Below are 5791 nucleotides of genomic sequence, written 5' to 3' on the forward strand. Positions count from 1 at the left end.
ATAATTTTATCGTGTGAAACATGTTACCAGAAAAAGAAAAAGAAAATTATCATTGATTGTAGGTGTCATTGTTGCACTGTACTGTGAGGACATATACAAAAGTAAAAAAATCACAACTAATCATAACTAATAAGAAGATAAATGCTACCTCAGATAGATAAATATGGTTCATACCATTTTTTTCTAACTAAAAATATCATTACAATTTGTTTTCTCCTATATTTGGATTCTTTCTGTCATGATAATAAGATAAATGCTACCTCAAATAGATAAATATGGTTTATACCCTTTTTTTTTAACTAAAAATATGGTTACAATTTGTTTTCTCCTATGTTTAGATTCTTTCTGTCATCATGCATACATGTACAAAAGCAAATAATCTAGGGTTTAAGCTCATTTACCTTCTTGTTGTTAATAACGAATGAAAAAGGGTCAATAGAAAAAAAATTGATTTTACTATATTAGAAGAAGGAAAAAATAACGATGAGTGGCAAGAACACAAGTATATGTTATGATGTAAATGTGTCTGATCCCAGTCATTTATGGCAAACTCGAAATGTCCTTAAAAGCGAGTTACCGGAAATTGCAACTTCAATTGCATTTACCGTATTATTGTCTCTTCTCATCTTCTTCGTCCTAAAACCTCTTCATCAACCTCGGATTGTTTCGCATGTTGCTGTAAGTTCATCAACCTATTAATTTTTTTTCACTTATTTTCTGACAAAGCAGTAGTATTAACATGATATAAGTGTGTATTTGATTTTGTGTTGATAAAAATTGGTTTTAAATAAATTAATTTGAAAAATTATTTTTGCTTAAAAACAAGGTTAATGTTAAATTATTATATTTAGGTATATTCACGTAAAAATGAAGATTTAATGTTTATTTGTAATAAATTGAGTACATTACCCATGTTGAATGTTTTTTTATTCTTGAAACTCCAAGAGACAAAAACCTCTACCAAGAGATCACTTGGGAGCTGTTAGTTGAATGTAAAATTAATTTTAGTTAAAAGCAAGTTTTACAATACCTCCAAACACATCTCAATAATTAGATTTTTGAGAAATTAATATAACAAAATAATTGAATATTTATTTTATGCATCTAGCCTTTTTTTTGAGACACAATGATTGAATAGATATTAAAAATATTTACTACAAATGAAATCAAAGATTTAAGGATAAAATTAATTTTGGAGACTAAAGTTCCAAATTCAATTTCCTTAAATTACATTCACTAACAGTAAAATTGATGTCATATATTATACAAACTTTTTATTTTTTTATATGAGAATAAGGTCATTGATACCACGAGTATATCTTGAACTATGCATGAAAGGAAACACGTTTATGGCCACACGTCTCTATGTTTTTTTTTATTTTTTATAATAAAATGGAAATTACATGTCTCCATATGTTTGTTAATACGTACAAAATTTGTCATTGTAATAATTTTTTGCTGTTCCAAATTATTAATTGTAGGTTGGTTTCCTACTAACCGGACCATTACTAATGGTGATATCCCCATATTTTCCCATTTATACTGGAACTGCGGTGCTCAACATTGAAGTTCTATCACATATTGGTGTCATATACTATGCATTTATTAGTGGTTTGGAGATGGACTTGAATAACATTTTACATGTTAAAAAGAAAGATGCAACCATTGCAATTTCCGGGATCATCTTTCCGATGGTGATGGGGCCAATTTTATACAATCTACATCGATACTTTTATGACCTTGGTGATGGACCTAAACTTGAAGAAAGTACAATGAATGTTTATGTACAATGGACTTTAGTTCTCACTATGACAAGTTTTTCAATTGTAGCTCACACACTTTCTGAGCTCAAACTTCTTAATACTGGTCTTGGTCAGACTGCATTAACAACAGCTATGATCAGTGACACATATTCTTGGGTTTTATACACAATAACTCTTCCATTTTCAATTAATGGTAGTATTGGGGCAATATACTCAGTGTTAAGTACCGTCGTATTTGTTTTCATTTGCATTTTTGTGGTGCGTCCTATCATTGTAAAGGTCATTGATCGCAAGCTTGAAAGAGATGAATGGGATGATAAACAATTACTCTTTCTTCTGATGGGGATGTTTGTTTGCTCGTATATAACAGGTATTCTTGGCACACAAGATATTGTTGGGGCTTTTGTGTACGGGTTGATTTTACCTCATGGTAAATTTGCTGATATGGTCACGTCAATGACTGATGACTTTGGTGGCGAGTTTCTGGCCCCGCTCTTCTTTAGTCGCAACGGAATGCGCTTCTTTGTGAAAGCCATATTTCTCAATCAAAAGTGGCCCTTATTACTTGTGATTATAATCTTGTTATGTGTTCCAAAGATTTTAAGCACTTTGTTTACTACTTTCTTTTTTGGCATGCGTACTCAAGACAGTTTTGCTCTAGGCATGATTCTCAATACTAAGGGTGCTCTCGCATTGATAATGCTCAACACAGCTTGGGATAGACATGTATTGATATATTATTATTTACTCTATCTAATTTTTATTTACTCACAAGTCAAAATTATATCAATTTAAATTTCGATTTGTTATAATGTCACATTGCAGACTTTTTCTCCACCCACTCATGCTGTTTTATCGGCTGCACTCTTTTTAATGACTATTGTGGTTCCTCTCGCTATCAATGCCATATATAAGCCCAGGAAGAGATTTGAGCAGAACAAGCTAAAGACTATTCAAAAGCTTAGACTTGATGCAGAACTTAGGATTCTAACATGTGTTCACAATACTCGCCAGGCTACAGGGTTTATCAACCTCATTCAATCTTTCAATGCCACTAGAATTTCCCCTATACATGTTTTTTCACTTTACCTTATTGAACTCAAAGGACGTACTGGTGCACTTGTTGCTGCTCATATGGATAAGCATAGTGTGCAACCTGGAGCACAAAATCTTACTAGTTCCCAGGTAGAACAAGAAAGCATTAATAATACATTTGAAGCATTTGGAGAGGCATACGATGCTGTTAGAGTCCAAACCTTAAATGTTGTGTCATCCTATGCAACCATTCATGAGGACATATATAACTTAGCTAATGAAAAACACACAAGCATGATTATCCTTCCATTCCACAAACACTTAAGTTCAATAGGTGCACTCGAAACAACTAGTGTTGCATACAAAGATATAAACCTGAATGTGATGCAAACTGCACCTTGCTCTGTGGGAATCTTTGTTGATCGTAATCTTGGTACATTACCGAAAATGAACTTTCGAATTTGTATGATATTTGTTGGTGGCCCTGATGACCATGAAGCCTTAGCTGTTGCGTGGAGGATGGCGGAGCACCCAAGAACCCGATTATCAGTGGTTCGAATGGTCCTATTAGATGAAGCTGCTGAAGTAGACACTACAAGTCATAATGAAGCACAAGGAGTATTATCAGTTGTAATGGATAATGAGAAGCAAAAGGATCTAGACGAAGAGTATGTGAATTCATTTAGACTGAAAGCAGTGAATAGCAATGATTTTATATCCTATTCAGAGGTTGATGTCCATTCAGGCGAAGATATTCCCACAATCCTTAATGATTTAGACAAATTTGGTTGTGATTTATACATAGTTGGACAAGGGAATCGTAGAAATGTTCGAGTCTTTTCAAATTTATTGGAATGGTGTGATTGTTCAGAACTTGGAGTTATAGGGGATATGTTGGCATCAAACAATTTTAGTTCGGCCTCATCTGTGCTAGTTGTACAACAATATGGGTATGGAGGAATAGTTTTGGGAAATCAACCCAACCATGTGTCTACTAACGATGGTTTTGAGGCACATGTCGTATAGACACAATAGGAATAATTATTAGTGAGGAACTAATATGCATTCAATGAAAAGATTTGCTGACAAAAATTGAAAGCAAAGTTGAGACAATTTGGATTTTTGTTTATTATTTAGTTTTGGTACCTTGATTTTTAATGTTCCATTTCAGTTGCTTACAATGGCATTGTAACACCCATACTAAACGTGTCCAGAATATTTGGCATGTGCGTTAACCTAGTACTGGATACATTAAAATTTTACAACTTTACAAGCTTCGAATGATCATACACATCGATACAAGTTCGTACGTACCACGAAATAATACTAGTTATCCAATACAAGCTCATACTGGCTGAATTGCGCGTTTGAAAAACTTTTCGGAGGTTTAGTGAAAAATGATTTAACAAATTGACTATTTGAAATTTGCTTGAACAATCACAATCAATGAATCAACAAATAGCAAATATATGTGGAATAAGATTTTATCTTAGAATTGAGAGATTCACGATAAAAATCTTTGTACACAATCAATTATTAACAATCCTTGAACAAGGTACAAAACAATACACAATTTCAAACCAAACCTACGAACAAGAATAATATGCTATCAAATCAAAACAACAATGCAAGTGTAATTGAAGAATTGAATAGACTTTGCAATCAATTGATCTAAGCAAATTGTATGAAACCTAACTCAATGAATTAGGTCGATTTTCAATGAAAAACTACTTAGATCAATACTAGCAATTAACCTATCAATTATTCAATTAATCACAAGCAATATTGAAAAGTAAAAAGGATAGGGAAAGAGAGAGAACACCGGTGTTTATAGTAGTCACCCTATTTCGTCCTGCTTAGGGCTACGTCTACTCTACTTGATGAAGTACGCCTTCACCAAGGTCATCCACTATGTAACAAATGTTGATTACAATGTTTACAAGAGTTTCTTCAAATTAAAGCCCTAATTTTTCAACTCCTATGTAAAATACTCCCACAAACTTCAAGTACCCCTTGAATTTGGTGCTCCTTGAATCTTTGGATCCTTGAATTACCCGTGCACTCCTTCGAACTCTTCACTCGAGTCTTCAATGCTACGTCTGGCAAACGAACCCCTTCGACTTCAAGAACGGTTAGAAAGACCCCCAAGTCCTTTGGAGGTGGAATGAGATTATTCACTTCCTTTGAAGCCTTAATTAAGCCCAATCAATCTTCTTGAGAGAACCAACTTACAATCCCTACTAGCACCCTTGAGAATCTACACACTCAAAGAACAAAGTGATTCTAAGAAAAAATGTTTAATCTTGAAGAATGTATGAACAATGGGTTTTTGAGACCTAGAGAGAATAGATGCAAATGATTCAATAATTTGGGTGTTATGAGGAAGTGTGTGTATATAGAAAAGGGTGGCAATTGCAAAATTTCGGCCAAAAACAACAGAGTGAATCGATTCACTTACTGTGTGAATCGATTCAGACAGCTAAATGACAAGCTAGATGAACAATGAAGTTTGATACGCATCAGACACAAATTTAATCGATTCAAATCTCCCCAGATGAAGATTGATACGATTCAAACTTTATGAATCGATTCAATCAAAGTCAGAGAGTTTCATGATACGATTCACTGAAATTTGAGTCGATTCAGGCAAGTAAGAAGTGAAAAATGGATGCTAACAACATTTGAATCGACTCAGACTTTTTGTGAATCGATTCAATGGTGAATCGATTCATGAAAACTTTGAATTGATTCACTATAAATCTATTCAGGAAAACTGTGAATAGATTCACTGCGATATTATTCAGGAAAACTGTGAATAGATTCAGTGCGATACTATTTAGGAAAATTTGACTCGATGCAAAAGGAATGACACAAGGAAAATGGACAAAAGGAATGATTGACATGAATCAATGAATCATGAATAGAATCAAACAATTCACGGAAGGATTTTCCATATATGACACCACACAAGACATCAAAGAATCACATGACAA

At 33.5% G+C, this 5791-nt stretch overlaps 1 pseudogene; it reads left to right on the top strand.

The window, feature by feature from the left end:
* Nucleotides 1-1504: 1504 nt before the first annotated feature.
* Nucleotides 1505-3911, top strand: LOC146937112 (cation/H(+) antiporter 15-like; annotated as a pseudogene).
* Nucleotides 3912-5791: the final 1880 nt, after the last annotated feature.

This window comes from Medicago sativa, chromosome 3, assembly GCF_051527215.1.
Source record: "Medicago sativa cultivar Bolivia chromosome 3, Bolivia_mono, whole genome shotgun sequence".
Lineage (NCBI taxonomy): Eukaryota > Viridiplantae > Streptophyta > Magnoliopsida > Fabales > Fabaceae > Medicago > Medicago sativa.